This window comes from Musa acuminata, chromosome BXJ2-1 (genome assembly GCF_036884655.1).
Source record: "Musa acuminata AAA Group cultivar baxijiao chromosome BXJ2-1, Cavendish_Baxijiao_AAA, whole genome shotgun sequence".
NCBI classification, from domain to species: Eukaryota; Viridiplantae; Streptophyta; class Magnoliopsida; order Zingiberales; family Musaceae; genus Musa; species Musa acuminata.
In genome coordinates this window covers 26231216-26246966 of record NC_088338.1, presented here as the reverse complement: position 1 = coordinate 26246966, position 15751 = coordinate 26231216, and the positions used below count along the sequence as shown (strand labels likewise).

General features: G+C 48.4%; 6 non-coding genes and 9 pseudogenes across 6 annotated transcripts; all 15 read right to left on the bottom strand.

Moving 5' to 3' along the window:
• Window positions 1-161: 161 nt before the first annotated feature.
• On the bottom strand, window positions 162-282 carry LOC135599448 (5S ribosomal RNA; annotated as a pseudogene).
• A 340-nt stretch (window positions 283-622) lies between these two features.
• On the bottom strand, window positions 623-743 carry LOC135599384 (5S ribosomal RNA; annotated as a pseudogene).
• A 350-nt stretch (window positions 744-1093) lies between these two features.
• On the bottom strand, window positions 1094-1214 carry LOC135599223 (5S ribosomal RNA; annotated as a pseudogene).
• Window positions 1215-10045: 8831 nt separating this feature from the next.
• On the bottom strand, window positions 10046-10164 carry LOC135603290 (5S ribosomal RNA). Its single transcript, XR_010484101.1, has one exon. It is a non-coding gene; the product is annotated as a 5S ribosomal RNA (ribosomal RNA).
• Window positions 10165-10514: 350 nt separating this feature from the next.
• Window positions 10515-10633, bottom strand: LOC135604056 (5S ribosomal RNA). Its single transcript, XR_010484188.1, has one exon. It is a non-coding gene; the product is annotated as a 5S ribosomal RNA (ribosomal RNA).
• A 350-nt stretch (window positions 10634-10983) lies between these two features.
• LOC135603050 (5S ribosomal RNA) lies at window positions 10984-11102 on the bottom strand (annotated as a pseudogene).
• A 465-nt stretch (window positions 11103-11567) lies between these two features.
• On the bottom strand, window positions 11568-11686 carry LOC135601688 (5S ribosomal RNA; annotated as a pseudogene).
• Window positions 11687-12287: 601 nt separating this feature from the next.
• LOC135600185 (5S ribosomal RNA) lies at window positions 12288-12406 on the bottom strand. Its single transcript, XR_010482512.1, has one exon. It is a non-coding gene; the product is annotated as a 5S ribosomal RNA (ribosomal RNA).
• A 350-nt stretch (window positions 12407-12756) lies between these two features.
• Window positions 12757-12875, bottom strand: LOC135599675 (5S ribosomal RNA). Its single transcript, XR_010482021.1, has one exon. It is a non-coding gene; the product is annotated as a 5S ribosomal RNA (ribosomal RNA).
• Window positions 12876-13225: 350 nt separating this feature from the next.
• LOC135601639 (5S ribosomal RNA) lies at window positions 13226-13344 on the bottom strand (annotated as a pseudogene).
• Window positions 13345-13694: 350 nt separating this feature from the next.
• On the bottom strand, window positions 13695-13813 carry LOC135601627 (5S ribosomal RNA; annotated as a pseudogene).
• Window positions 13814-14163: 350 nt separating this feature from the next.
• Window positions 14164-14282, bottom strand: LOC135601626 (5S ribosomal RNA; annotated as a pseudogene).
• Window positions 14283-14632: 350 nt separating this feature from the next.
• LOC135602352 (5S ribosomal RNA) lies at window positions 14633-14751 on the bottom strand (annotated as a pseudogene).
• A 350-nt stretch (window positions 14752-15101) lies between these two features.
• LOC135599997 (5S ribosomal RNA) lies at window positions 15102-15220 on the bottom strand. Its single transcript, XR_010482333.1, has one exon. It is a non-coding gene; the product is annotated as a 5S ribosomal RNA (ribosomal RNA).
• A 350-nt stretch (window positions 15221-15570) lies between these two features.
• On the bottom strand, window positions 15571-15689 carry LOC135600663 (5S ribosomal RNA). The gene has a single exon (XR_010482980.1). It is a non-coding gene; the product is annotated as a 5S ribosomal RNA (ribosomal RNA).
• Between the last annotated feature and the right edge of the window lie 62 nt (window positions 15690-15751).

Sequence of the window (15751 nt, the reverse complement as noted above, 5' to 3'; positions counted from 1 at the left end):
ACTTTCTAGAACGATCTCGGAATCGCTATTGTGACCCAAATCCGGAAAGCTCTCTCCGAGCCCCACGATAATAACTACGTAGCGGTCACGGTAAATTCCGAGCCCCAAAACAATCGTCTCGGAGGTCTACGGGAGATGTTTCGTATCTCGGGACGCAAAAAGGAGTGAAACACGAGGAATTCCCAGGGGGTCACCCATCCTAGTACTACTCTCCCCAAAGTCGGAGCTTAACTTCGGAGTTCTGTTGGCATCCGGTGCTTTAGTGCTGGCATTATCACACCCGTTTCGCGTGCTTCGTCCCTCGCCTATGTGCACGTCGCGGCTGGCGCATCAACGTACGCCCGTCACAAAACCGTCGGCGCTTTCTCGAACGTTCACGAAATCCCTATTGCAAGCTCTCTCCGAGCCCTAGCCCAACGACTGCATATCGGTCACGGCAAGCGCGCGTCGAAACCATCGGCACTTTCTAGACCGATCTCGGAATCGCTATTGTGACCCTAATCCGGAAAGCTCTCTCCGAGCCCCACGATACTGACTGCGTAGCGATCACGGTAAATTCCGAGCCCCAAAACAATCGTCTCGGAGGTCTACGTGTGATGTTTCGTATCTCGGGACGCAAAAAGGAGTGAAACACGAGGACTTCCCAGGCGGTCACCCATCCTAGTACTACTCTCTCCAAAGTCGGCGCTTAACTTCGGAGTTCTGTTGGCATCCGGTGCTTTAGTGCTGGCATTATCACACCCGTTTCGCGTGCTTCGTCCCTCGCCTATGTGCACGTCACGGCCGGCGCATCAACGTCCGGAGCCTCTTGCCCGTCACAAAACCGTCGGCGCTTTCTTGAACGTTCACGAAATCCCTATTGCAAACTCTCTCTTAGCCCTAGCCCAACGACTGCGTATCGATCACGACAAGCGCGCTTCGAAACCATCGGCACTTTCTAGAACGATCTCAGAATCGTTATTGTGACCCCAATCCGGAAAGCTCTCTCCGAGCCCCACGATACTGACCGCGTAGCGGTCACGGCAAATTCCGAGCCCCAAAACAATCGTCTCGGAGGTCTACAGGAGATGTTTCGTATCTCGGGACGCAAAAAGGAGTGAAACACGAGGACTTCCCAGGGGGTCACCCATCCTAGTACTACTCTCTCTAAAGTCGGCGCTTAACTTCGGAGTTCTGTTGGGATCCGGTGCTTTAGTGCTGGCATTATCACACCCGTTTCGCGTGCTTCGTCCCTCGCCTATGTGCACGTCGCGGCCGGCGCATCAACGTATGGAGCCTCTTGCCCGTCACAAAACCGTCGACGCTTTCTCGAACGTTCACGATATCCCTATTGCACGCTCTCTCCGAGCCCTAGCCCAACGACTGCGTGTCGGTCACGACAAGCGCGCTTCGAAACCATCGGCACTTTCTAGAAAGATCTTGGAATCGCTATTGTGACCCCAATCCGGAAAGCTCTCTCCGAGCCCCACGATACTGACTACGTAGCGGTCACGACAAATTCCGAGCCCCAAAACAATCGTCTCGGAGGTCTACAGGAGATGTTACGTATCTCGGGACGCAAAAAGGAGTGAAACACGAGGACTTCCCAGGGGGTCACCCATCCTAGTACTACTCTCTCCAAAGTCGGCGCCTGACTTTTGACACGGGAGTGTCTAATTTACTACAATCTGATTATATGAGCCTTGATTATGATCTAGTATCTTTTTCAGTCAATAATGATGCCTCATAATCTTTATCTCAGCACACTAAAAAATGACAGCTCATCAGCATATTCTCTGCACAAAGTTAAAGCTGTTTTAAGGTGCTTTTCTTCAAGACAAAGGAATGCATTAAAGGAGTTGGTTGGCAGCTGTGAACATTTCTTCATTACCAATGAGTACATTAAAATAGTTGGTTAGAAGTTGTAAACACTTAATTTCGAAATTCCCTATGCATGAAGGGTTGTTTCATGCACTAGTATTTATTTTGGTGTTTAGGACTTAGAAAGGACTTTTAGAAAACTGAGGATATTGGCAGAAGCTCTCTTGGAGTGCTCTTTTGAACTCTGTATCTCTTGGATGCGTCCTTGAGTGGTGAGTCTTTCGCTTTCAGTTCTGTATCCTTGTTTATTATCATTAGGGTGGTGATCTTCTGTATCTCTTTTGATTTTTAAACTTGGTGGTGAGCTATATATCGTTTTATCGAAGTTTCTTCAAAAGTGCGTTCCTTGCCTTTTGTGACATTTTCTATCTGAACAACTGTTATATCGGTTTTCTATCGACATCCATTCTGCATTATTCCCTCCCCGGTATCAGTTTGGTATCAGAGCTAAAGGCTAGAGATCATGGCAAGGCGGAATGGAAAAGGTGTAGTTGGTGAAGGTAGCGACCATGGAGATGACGCTGAGTCGTTGAGGATGCAGCTACAAAAATTGCTACGTAGCCTACAAGAAAAAAATGAAATAATCGACGAACTTCAAAGTAGACACAACCAGCATGAAAATGACGCTCGAGAGTTTACTTCTGATGATGAAACACCTCATCTTCCAAGGGAGTCAAGAAGATGTCGGAGAAGAAATGAAGTCCAAGACGAGTGGCAGAATAAATATAATCCCAGATTTGATATTCCAGAATTTGAAGGGAAAATAAATGTTGATGACTTTATCGATTGGCTTAATACAGTAGAAAGAATCTTCGATTTTCATGAACCACCAGAACAAAAGAAGGTCAATGGGAAAATCTGAAGAAACAAAGAGAACGTGAGGGGAAGAGTAAGATCGTTACATGGGAGAAAATTAAAAGGGAGCTAAAGAGAAAATATTTACCTGATAATTATAGACAAGAGATCTTTCTCAAAATACATGATTTCAAGCAAAAAGATCTTAGTGTGGAGGAATACACTGCAGAATTTGATAATTTGATGTTAAAAGGAGAGCTTGCGGAACCGGAAGAGCAAACAATTGTAAGATATTTAGGAGGTTTGAAGTATGAGATTGCTAAAGTTGTTCAGCTACAGCCATATTGGTCTTTAAATACTTACCAAAAAAAAATATTGGTCTTTAAATGATGTGAGCAAGCTGGCATTAAAAGTTGAAAAGCAACAGAAGTTTGAAAAGAGTTTTCGGTATGGCTCAAAAGAAGGCTACACAAAAGGAGGAAGTTCCAAGCCTACTGTCCAAAGCAAGGTGATATCAAAGGTGCAAGAAAAGGGTGAAGAGTCTGCTGGCAACAAAAAAACACCTAATTCTTCTACCCCAAGTGGCCAAAAATGCTTCAAATGTCATGGTTTTGGGCATATTGCTTCGGATTGTCCAAATAGGAGGATTGTAACTTTGGTTGAAGATCATAGTGATGGAGGCGAAGATGAAGCTGACGATGAACCAAAATACGATGATGATGAGGAAGAGATTACTTATGCTGATCATGGTTTGTCTATTGTATTGCAACGTAGTTTACAAGTGTCATATGTAGCCGACGATGAAAGTTGGGTGAGAAAAAATGTGTTTCACACTAAATGCACTTCGCTTGGCAAAGTATGCTTGGTAATCATCGACAGTGGCAGTTTTGAGAACGTGGTTTCTTTGGAGATGGTGCAGAAGTTGAAGTTGGATACGATCCCTCATCCACATCCATACCAATTATGTTGGTTGCAAAAAGGAAATGACATCAAGGTAACTAAAAGATGTTTAGTTTCATTTTCTATTGGCAAGTATTATAAAGATAAAGTGTGGTGTGATGTTGCACCTATGGATGCTTGTCATTTACTATTGGGAAGACCTTGGCATTATGATAGAAGAGTGTTGTATGATGGTTATAAACATACTTATTCTTTTAAAGTGAATGAAAAGAAGATTATCTTAGCTCCATTACAACCTTGCGAAATCAGTGCGCCAAAGAAGGAAGTTAGTGCTTTTATTTCTTATAGAGAATGCAGATATGAATTGGACAAGGGCGGTCATGTTTTGGCCCTAATGGTAGTAGAGGAGAACGAACAGCATAAGGAGACACCGAAAATCATGCAATCAATCCTAGAAGAATTTCAAGATGTTATACCGGAAGAGATTCCACATGGCCTTCCACCTTTGAGAGACATTCAACATCACAATGATCTTATTCCGGGGGCTGTTCTACCTAATAAGGCTGCGTACAGAATGAGTCCTAAAGAACATGAAGAACTTCAAAGGCAAGTTGATGAATTAGTGAAAAAGGGGTTAATTCGGGAGAGCATGAGTCCCTGTGCAGTTCCAGCCTTGTTGGTGCCTAAGAAAGATGGTTCTTGGAGAATGTGCGTGGACAGTCGCACCATCAAATATTGTATGATCAAATCACTTGATTATAAGCGGTGACCAGATCTAGGGCGGCGACGACACTGTAGCGGCGACCACTGTAGCGGCGGCCAGATCTAGGGCGACCACTGTAGCGGCGACGACACTGTAGCGGCGGCCAGATCTCCCTAGGGCGATCTGACTCCTGCAGCGGCGACGACACTGTAGCGGCGTGTTAGAACCCTTGCAGATTCTAAACTTGGGGTTGATCTCTTTAGGGGATCGGCCTCCTTGGAACTCTATAGGGGTTCCTCCCTCCAAGTTGCTGCTCAAAGGCTGCAGAAAAGATTCATCTATTGCTTGAGAAAAGAGGAGGAATACATGGCTATTTATAGGGCTTCTAAACCCTAACTCCTAATAGGACTCCTACTTAAGACTCTTACTTCTAACCAACTCCTAATAGGACTCCTACTCAAGACTCCTATTCCCTTACAACTCCTAATTCTTCTCTAAGAAAAAACCTCCTACATGAATGTCCCTCTCAATTAGGACTCTCCTAGCTAGAGTCCTAACAGAATGTCCCTCTCAATTAGGACTCTCCTAGCTAAAGTCCTAACAGTTTTACATGAATGTCCCTCTCAATTAGGACTCTCCTAGCTAGAGTCCTAACATTTTTACATGAATGTCCCTCTCAATTAGGACTCTCCAAGCTAGAGTCCTAACAGACCCGCCCTCTTCAAATCAGCCTTGTCCTCGAGGCTGATGATTCATGAATTCTGGGAATTTGATCTTCAAGTCGTCATAGTTCTCCCAAGTGGCATCTTCTTTTGGTAGGTTCGCCCACTGTATTAGCACTTCATTAGTGGGTCGTCGTCGTCGAGTCACGATCCGTCGATCAATAATGGCACTTGGCTGGGTCTGGAGTTCTCTTTGGGTAGTCATATTTGGTGGGTGGCTTTGGGCTGTCTCCAAGCACCTGTTTAAAACTTCCGGTTGGCTGTTGGTTTGTGGGTGATATGTCGTACTCCTTTTCAATTTAGTACCCTTATAGTGTAATTCTTTTGAGTCCCAATTGTAATGAGCCATGGGGCTTGGTGCTTCCTCCAATTTTTTTATAATCTTACTAGTATCTGAATCTTCTTGCCATTCCATCATAATATCCTAAAGGAAGTCGCTGGTCGGAAGTGAAACGGTCGAAACTTCAACTTGCTCGGGTAGCTGCGAAAGCGCATCTGCAAGAACATTCTCTTTCCCCTTTTTGTAAGTTATTTCAAAATCAAATCCAAGAAGTTTTGTTACCCATTTTTGCTGCTCGGGGGAAGATATCTTCTGTTCCAAGAGATATTTTAGGCTTTTATGGTCGGTCTTGATTTGAAAGTATCGCCTGATCAAGTACAATCTCCACCTCGTTGCTGCACGCACAATGGCGAGCATCTCCTTATCATATGTTGACATATTTTGATCGGAGGGAGATAATGCCTTGCTAGTGTATGCGAGTGGTCGACCATCTTGCATGAGAATGGCTCCAATTCTGACTCCAGATGTGTCGGCCTCAATAATGAAGGGTCGGTTGAAATCTGGTAGTGTTAGCACCGGTGTCATCGTCATGGCTGCCTTAAGTTTGTCGAAGGCAGCGGAGGCTCTGTCCAACCATTGGAAGACATTTTTTTCTAGTAAGGAAGTAAGTGGTGCACTGATCTTTCCATAGTTTTTCACGAACTTGCGGTAGTAGCCTGTTAAACCCAGAAAGCCATGTAGCAATTTTATGTTTCTCGAGGTCGGCCAGTTTTGCATTGCTCTAATTTTGAAGGGGTCCACTGCCACACCTTCCTCTGATATGATATGCCCAAGATATTCCACCTTTTGTTGAAGAAAGCAAAAATTTGTGGTTGTTGTGTGTTCAAAAGGTGGTTTTCCGTATGTCTTCTTCGTATGCTCGTATTTGATGATACCCGGATCAAAGGTCAAGCTTTGTAAAGATTTGTGCTCCCTTTCATCTAGCAATTCATCTACTATTTGAATAAAGTATTTGTCCTTGATGATTATGCCATTGAGAGCTCGGTAATCAACACATATTCGCCTTGTTCCGTCCTTCTTGCATACAAGTAGCACCGGCGAAGAGTAGAGGTTGCAACTTGGCCGAATAACTCCTGTTTCGAGCATCTCTTTTATAATCCTTTCTATTTCATCCTTCTGGAGATGTGGATACTGATATGGCTGAGCATTTGCTGAAGATTTTCCTGGAAGAATCATTATACAATGATCATGCCGACAGGTAAGAGGTAGGTTGCGCGGTTCGTCAAATATATTTGAAAATTCAGCAAGCAAAGGAAGTAGATTTGGATCTTCAAATTTTGTTAGCTCTCCCTTAGTTTGCTGCTCAAGTTGTACCAAAAAGCCGCTGCATGCTTTATGCAAAACATTCTCCATTTGTTGTGTGCAAATCGTTGTTATGTCGCCCCCACGTTTCCCGTGCAATGTCACCTGTTTCTCCTTACTGTAAAATTTCATAATTAGTTTCATAAAATTCCAGGAAATATCACCTAATGTCGTCAACCATTTAATTCTGAGCATGGCCTCATGATTGTTAAGAGGGAGAAGGAAGAAATATGCAATTATCTCTTGGTCCTGCTGCAATAGTTTCTCCTGCAAGCGCCTATGATCACAATTCAAAATCCGTCCGTCGGCGACCTTAACATCAAACTTGCAGCGATTCTCGATAGGTAATGATATCCGAACAGCAAGCTTACTATTTAGGAAGTTAGTAGTACTGCCCGTGTCGATGAGAACAGTGATTGGTTGTTGTTTGAGAAGGCCTCCAATTTTCATCGTTTGCGGGTTTGAGTAGCTAGCTAGTGTATGTACCGTAACTTCGGTCGGTTGTGGCTCTTCTTCTGCATCTTCTTCTTCATATTCAAAGCTCTCTTTTGGATGTTCAATGACCTCTTCTTCTATCGGTTCAATCATAAGAAGTCCTCCTTTACTGCAGCGATGCTCACGGCTCCATGGCTCGTCACAATGCCAACATAACCCCTTCGCATATCGCTCCCGAAGCTCTTCTCCTGTTAACCTCTTTGGTGCAGGGACTTGGTCAACAGTAGGGGGGGCTAAGGGCTTCAATATTACTAGTTGAGGAGTGACCCTAGTCCTCCGAGCTTCATGGTTCAATTGCTCCTCTTGATGTCATGCGAAAGAGATGGCTGCCATAAGCGTATACGGTTGTCGCGCTTTAACTTCTCCTCGGATCTCCGGCTTCAAGCCCTCAATGAAGGTCCTCAATAGCTGTTTTTGAGACCAATCATGATTTTGATTAGATAACCTTTCAAACCTGGTTTGGTACTCCTGAATGGTGGAGGTTTGTCGGATCTTTGCTAGTTGTTTGTCAATATTCTCGTAATCGGTTGGTCTGAAGCGAATCAGCAGTTCTTCTTTGAATTGTCGCCATGAAAGGACTCCATAAGTATGTTCAAACCAGTCAAACCATTGAATAGCATCCCCTTCAAGATGTATAGCTGCAATTTTCACCATAGATACATCCGCGGTTTTGTGGTACCGAAAATATCGCTCCGCATGCGAAATCCAACCAATCGGGTCTCCTTCTTCCCATCTAGGGAAGTCCACTCTCATGCATGGATAGTTGGGGTTGGTCATAGAGCTTCCCCTCTCTTGGAAGTCATCTCTTCGGGCTTGGTGTGATTGGGCAAAGCTCTCTCCTTGATATGATTTCTTCGGGCTTAGTGGTCGGCCCAATCTGAGTTCGGTAAAGAGCGTCCGAATCTTATCCTCCATTCGCGCCTCCAAGGCTTCGAATTTAGCATTGATTGCCTCCTTAGATGCCATAGTATATGGCCCCAAATCAATGATGTTAAGATCTCTCTTTTGCTGTTGGGTTAAAGGCATGTATAGGTTGAGAGAAGTGATGGTCGAAAGTGTTGGTGGATTGGTGGATGTAGGCTATGGTTTAGGCTTGTTTTGTGGCTGTTTTGGGTGCAGTTTGAGGGTGTGGTTTGGTAGAGTTTTAGGGCTCTGGATGAAAGTTTTGGATCTGTGGTAGATGGTAGCAAAGGTTTGACAGAAATCCGTGGAAGTTGCAGCAAGTATGTGCTGTCTTGTAAGAGTAGAATTGTCGTCGAAGAAACAACGGTTTCTCGACGTAATTTCCACCAAAAACTTAAGAGAATTGAGGAGGGAATTGATAGCAAAATCACAGTTTATATGACAGCAAGGATATCTAATTTAATCAAGAAAATTTCGGCAGTATAACAGCAAAGAAATTGGTGCAAGTTGCAATTGCAGAATTATCGTCGAAAAATTTCAGCGGGTTACGATGAAAATTTGCGGCAACATAAAATCGTTTTTAGAGATGAATTTCTTAATAGATCAATCTTAGATGGAAGCCAAGATGATATATGAAGTCTATAAGAAATTTCATTCAAAAAAGATTGCAAATAGATGGGTTAAGGCAACGATATGCAGTTGAAATTTTCTGCAGCATAGATTTTCAAGTGTAGCAGATTGGACATAAAAGATCAGTAGTTTATATTGAGAATTTTTCGATGAAACCAAAGGGAAATCTACTGTTAGGAAGTGTCAAAGATGTCATAAAAATTTCGTAGAAAATTGGATAGAAAAAGCACAGTAGCAAGATCAAACAGATGGTGCTAGGCGACCAGATTGTTAGGACTCTAGCTTGGAGAGTCCTAATTGAGAGGGACATTCATGTAAAAATGTTAGGACTCTAGCTAGGAGAGTCCTAATTGAGAGGGACATTCATGTAAAACTGTTAGGACTTTAGCTAGGAGAGTCCTAATTGAGAGGGACATTCTGTTAGGACTCTAGCTAGGAGAGTCCTAATTGAGAGGGACATTCTGTTAGGACTCTAGTTAGGAGAGTCCTAATTGAGAGGGACATTCATGTAGGAGGTTTTTTCTTAGAGAAGAATTAGGAGTTGTAAGGGAATAGGAGTCTTGAGTAGGAGTCCTATTAGGAGTTGGTTAGAAGTAAGAGTCTTAAGTAGGAGTCCTATTAGGAGTTCGGGTTTAGAAGCCCTATAAATAGCCATGTATTCCTCCTCTTTTCTCAAGCAATAGATGAATCTTTTCTGCAGCCTTTGAGCAGCAACTTGGAGGGAGGAACCCCTATAGAGTTCCAAGGAGGCCGATCCCCTAAAGAGATCAACCCAAAGTTTAGAATCTGCAAGGGTTCTAACACAGATCTAGGGCGACCACTGTAGCGGCGACGACACTGTAGCGGCGAACATATCTAGGGTGACCACTGTAGCGGCGGCCAGATCTCCCTAGGGCGATCTGACTCCTGCAGCGTCGGCTTTCTCCCACGGGCGACAGGCGACGACACTGTAGCGGCGATCTGATTTCCACTACTCTGGCGCAAGCACGCTTAACTTCAGAGTTTTGATGGGTTCCGGTGATTTAATGCTGGCATTATCGCACCCGTTTCGCGTGCTTTGTCCCTCGCCTATGTGCACGCCGCGGTCGGCGTATCAACGTCCGGAGCCTCATGCCCGTCACGAAACCATCGGCGCTTTCTCGAACGTTCACGAAATCCCTATTGCAAGCTCTCTCCGATCCCTAGCCCAACGACTGCGTATCGGTCACGGCAAGCGCGTGCCGAAACCATCGGCACTTTCTCGAACGACCTAGGAATCGCTATTGCGACCCCAATCCGGAAAGCTCTCTCCGAGCCCCTCGATACTGACTGTGTAGCGGTCACAGCAAATTTCCAGCCCCAAAACAATCGTCTCGGAGCTCTACGGGAGATGTTTCGAATCCCGGGATGCAAAAAGGAGTGCAACACGAGGACTTCCCAGGGGGTCACCCATCCTAGTACTACTCTGGCCCAAGCACGCTTAACTTCAGAGTTTTGATGGGATCCGGTGATTTAGTGCTGGCATTATCGCACCCGTTTCGCGTGCTTCGTCCCTCGCCTATGTGCACGCCGCGGTCGGCGTATCAACGTCCGGAGCCTCTTGCCCGTAACGAAACCGTCGGCGCTTTCTTGAACGTTTACGAAATCCCTATTGCAAGCTCTCTCCGAGCCCAAGCCCGACGACTGCGTATCGGTCAAGGCAAGCGCGTGCCGAAACCATCGGCACTTTCTCGAACGACCTAGGAATCGCTATTGCGACCCCAATCCGGAAAGCTCTCTCCGAGCCACTCGATACTGACTGCGTAGCGGTCACAACAAATTTCCAGCCCCAAAACAATCGTCTCGGAGCTCTACGGGAGATGTTTCGAATCCCGGGATGCAAAAAGGAGTGCAACACGAGGACTTCCCAGGGGGTCACCCATCCTAGTACTACTCTGGCCCAAGCACGCTTAACTTCGGAGTTTTGATGGGATCTGGTGATTTAGTGCTGGCATTATCGCACCCGTTTCGCGTGTTTCGTCCCTCGCCTATGTGCACGTCGCGGTCGGCGTATCAACGTCCGGAGCCTCTTGCCCGTCACGAAACCGTCGGCGCTTTCTCGAACGTTCACGAAATCCCTATTGCCAGCTCTCTCCGAGCCCTAGCCCGATGACTGTGTATCGGTCACGGTAAGCGCGTGCCGAAACCATCGGCACTTTCTAGAACGATCTAGGAATCGCTATTGCGACCCCAATCCGGAAAGTTCTCTTTGAGCCCCTCGATACTGACTGCGTAGCGGTCAAAGCAAATTTCCAGCCCCAAAACAAACGTCTCGGAGCTCTACGGGAGATATTTCGTATCCCGGGATGCAAAAAGGAGTGCAACACGAGGACTTCCCAAGGGGTCACCCATCGTAGTACTACTCTGGCCCAAGCACGCTAAACTTCGGTGTTTTGATGGGATCCGGTGATTTAGTGCTGCCATTATCGCACCCGTTTCGCGAGCTTCGTCCCTCGCCTATGTGCACGTCGCGGTCTGCGCATCAACGTCCGGAGCCTCTTGCCTATCACGAAACCGTCGTCGCTTTCTCGAACGTTCACGAAATCCCTATTGCAAGCTCTCTCCGAGCCCTAGCCCGACGACTGCGTATCGGTCACGGTAAGCGCGTGCCAAAACAATCGGCACTTTCTAGAACGATCTCGGAATCGCTATTGCGACCCCAATCCGGAAAGCTCTCTCCGAGCCCTAGCCCGACGACTGCGTATCGATCACGGCAAGCGCGTGCCGAAACCATCGGCACTTTATAGAACGATCTCGGAATCGCTATTACGACCCCAGTTCGGAAAGCTCTCTCCGAGCCCTTCGATACTGACTGCGTAGCGGTCACAGCAAATTTCCAGCCCCAGAACAATCGTCTCGGAGCTCTACGGGAGATGTTTCGTATCCCGGGATGCAAAAAGGAGTGCAACACGAGGACTTCCCAGGGGGTCACCCATCGTAGTACAACTCTGTCCCAAGCACGCTTAACTTCGGAGTTTTGATGGGATCCGATGATTTAGTGCTGGCATTATCGCACCCGTTTCGCGTGCTTCGTCCCTCGCCTATGTGCAAGTCGCGGTCGGCGTATCAACGTCCGGAGCCTCTTGCCCGTCACGAAACCGTCGGCGCTTTCTCGAACGTTCACGAAATCTCTATTGCAAGCTCTTTCCGAGCCCTAGCCCGACAACTGCGTATCGGTCACGGCAAGCGCGTGCCGAAACCATCGGCACTTTCTAGAACGATCTCGGAATCGCTATTGCGACAGCAATCCGGAAAGCTCTCTCCGAGCCCCTCGATACTGACTGCGTAGCGGTCACATCAAATTTCCAGCCCCAAAACAATCGTCCGGAGCCTCTTGCCTGTCACGAAACCGTCGGCGCTTTCTCGAACGTTCACGAAATCCCTATTGCAAGCTCTCTCCGAGCACTAGCCCGACGACTGCGTATCGGTCATGGCAAGCGCCTGCCGAAACCATCGGCACTTTATAGAACGATCTCGGAATCGCTATTGCGACCCCAGTCCGGAAAGATCTCTCCGAGCCCCTCGATACTGACTGTGTAGCGGTCACAGCAAATTTCCAGCCCCAAAACAATCGTCTCGGAGCTCTACGGGAGATGTTTCGTATCCCGGGATGCAAAAAGGAGTGCAACACAAGGACTTCCCAAGGGGTCACCCATCGTAGTACTACTCTGGCCCAAGCACGCTTAACTTCGGTGTTTTGATGGGATCCGGTGATTTAGTGCTGGCATTATCGCACCCGTTTCGCGTGCTTCGTCCCTCGTCTATGTGCACGTCGCGGTCGGCGTATCAATGTCCGGAGCCTCTTGCCCGTCACGAAACCGTCGGCGCTTTCTCGAACGTTCACGAAATCCCTATTGCAAGCTCTCTCCGAGCCCTAGCCCGACGACTGCGTATCGGTCACGGCAAGGGCGTGCCGAAACCATCGGCACTTTCTAGAACGATCTCGGAATTGCTATTGCAACCCCAATCCGGAAAGCTCTCTCCGAGCCCCTCGATACTGACTACGTAGCGGTCACAGCAAATTTCCAGCCCAAAAACAATCGTCTCGGAGCTCTACGGGAGATGTTTCGAATCCCGGGATGCAAAAAGGAGTGCAACACGAGGACTTCCCAGGGGGTCACCCATCCTAGTACTACTCTGGCCCAAGCACGCTTAACTTCGGAGTTTTGATGGGATCCGGTGATTTACTGCTGGCATTATCGCACCCGTTTCGCGTGCTTCGTCCCTCGCCTATGTGCACGTCGCGGTCGGCGTATCAACATCCGGAGCCTCTTGCCTGTCACGAAACCGTCGGCGCTTTCTCGAACGTTCACGAAATCCCTATTGCAAGCTCTCTCCGAGCCCTAGCCCGACGACTGCGTATCGGTCACGGCAAGCGCGTGCCGAAACCATCGGCACTTTATAGAACGATCTCGGAATCGCTATTGCGACCCCAGTCCGGAAAGATCTCTCCGAGCCCCTCGATACTGACTGCGTAGCGGTCATAGTAAATTTCCAGCCCCAAAACAATCGTCTCGGAGATCTACGGGAGATGTTTCGTATCCCGAAATGCAAAAAGGAGTGCAACACGAGGACTTCCCAAGGGGTTACCCATCGTAGTACTACTCTGGCCCAAGCACGCTTAACTTCGGTGTTTTGATGGGATCTGGTGATTTAGTGCTGGCATTATCGCACCCGTTTCGCGTGCTTCGTCCCTCGCCTATGTGCACGTCGCGGTCGGCGTATCAACGTCCGGAGCCTCTTGCCCGTCACGAAACCATCGGCGCTTTCTCGAACGTTCACGAAATCCCTATTGCAAGCTCTCTCCGAGCCCTAGCCCGACGACTGCGTATCGGTCACGGCAAGCGCGTGCCGAAACCATCGGCACTTTCTAGAACGATCTCGGAATCGCTATTGCGACAGCAATCCGGAAAGCTCTCTCCGAGCCCCTCGATACTGACTGCGTAGCGGTCACAGCAAATTTCCAGCCCCAAAACAATCGTCTCGGAGCTCTACGGGAGATGTTTCGAATCCCGGGATGCAAAAAGGAGTGCAACACGAGGACTTCCCAGGGGGTAACCCATCCTAGTACAACTCTGGCCCAAGCACGCTTAACTTCGGAGTTTTGATTGGATCTGGTGATTTAGTGCTGGCATTATCGCACCCGTTTCGCGTGCTTCGTCCCTCGCCTATGTGCACGTCGCGGTCGGCGTATCAACGTCCGGAGCCTCTTGCCCGTCACGAAACCGTCGGCGCTTTCTCGAACGTTCACGAAATCCCTATTGCAAGCTCTCTCCGAGCCCTAGCCCGACGACTGCGTATCGGTCACGGCAAGCGCGTGCCGAAACCATCGGCACTTTCTAGAACGATCTCGGAATCGCTATTGCGACCCCAGTCCGGAAAGATCTCTCCGAGCCCCTCGATACAGACTGCATAGCGGTCACAGCAAATTTCCAGCCCCAAAACAATCGTCTCGGAGCTCTACGGGAGATGTTTCGAATCCCGGGATGCAAAAAGGAGTGCAACACGAGGACTTCCCAGGGGGTAACCCATCCTAGTACAACTCTGGCCCAAGCACGCTTAACTTCGGAGTTTTGATTGGATCTGGTGATTTAGTGCTGGCATTATCGCACCCGTTTCGCGTGCTTCGTCCCTCGCCTATGTGCACGTCGCGGTCGGCGTATCAACGTCCGGAGCCTCTTGCCCGTCACGAAACCGTCGGCGCTTTCTCGAACGTTCACGAAATCCCTATTGCAAGCTCTCTCCGAGCCCTAGCCCGACGACTGCGTATCGGTCACGGCAAGCGCGTGCCGAAACCATCGGCACTTTCTAGAACGATCTCGGAATCGCTATTGCGACCCCAGTCCGGAAAGATCTCTCCGAGCCCCTCGATACAGACTGCATAGCGGTCACAGCAAATTTCCAGCCCCAAAACAATCGTCTCGGAGCTCTACGGGAGATGTTTCGTATCCCGGGATGCAAAAAGGAGTGCAACACAAGGACTTCCCAAGGGGTCACCCATCATAGTACTACTCTGGCCCAAGCACGCTTAACTTCGGTGTTTTAATTGGATCCGGTGAATTAGTACTGGCATTATCGCACCCGTTTCGCGTGCTTCGTCCCTCGTCTATGTGCACGTCGCGGTCGGCGTATCAATGTCTGGAGCCTCTTGCCCGTCACGAAACCGTCGGCGCTTTCTCGAACGTTCACGAAATCCCTATTGCATGTTCTCTCCGAGCCCTAGCCCGACGACTGCGTATCGGTCACGGCAAGCGCGTGCCGAAACCATCGGCACTTTCTAGAACGATCTCGGAATCGCTATTGCGACCCCAATCCGGAAAGCTCTCTCCGAGCCCCTCGATACTGACAGCGTAGCGGTCACAGCAAATTTCCAGCCCAAAAACAATCGTCTCGGAGCTCTACGGGAGATGTTTCGAATCCCGGGATGCAAAAAGGAGTTCAACACGAGGACTTCCCAGGGGGTCACCCATCCTAGTACTACTCTGGCCCAAGCACGCTTAACTTCGGAGTTTTGATGGGATCCGGTGATTTAGTGCTGGCATTATCGCACCCGTTTCGCGTGCTTCGTCCCTCGCCTATGTGCACGTCGCGGTCGGCGTATCAACGTCCGGAGCCTCTTGCCCATCACGAAACCGTCGGCGCTTTCTCGAACGTTCACGAAATCCCAATTGCAAGCTCTCTCCGAGCCCTAGCCCGACAACTGCGTATCGGTCACGGCAAGCGCGTGCCGAAACCATCGGCACTTTCTAGAACGATCTCGGAATCGCTATTGCGACAGCAATCCGGAAAGCTCTCTCCGAGCCCCTCGATACTGACTGCGTAGCGGTCAGAGCAAATTTCCAGCCCCAAAACAATCGTCTCGGAGCTCTACGGGTGATGTTTCGAATCGCGTGATGCAAAAAGGAGTGCAACACAAGGACTTCCCAGGGGGTCACCCATCCTAGTACTACTCTGGCTCAAGCACGCTTAACTTCGGAGTTTTGATTGGATCCGGTGATTTAGTGCTGGCATTATCGCACCCGTTTCGCGTGCTTCGTCCCTCGCCTATGTGCACGTCGCGGTCGGCGTATCAACGTCCGGAGC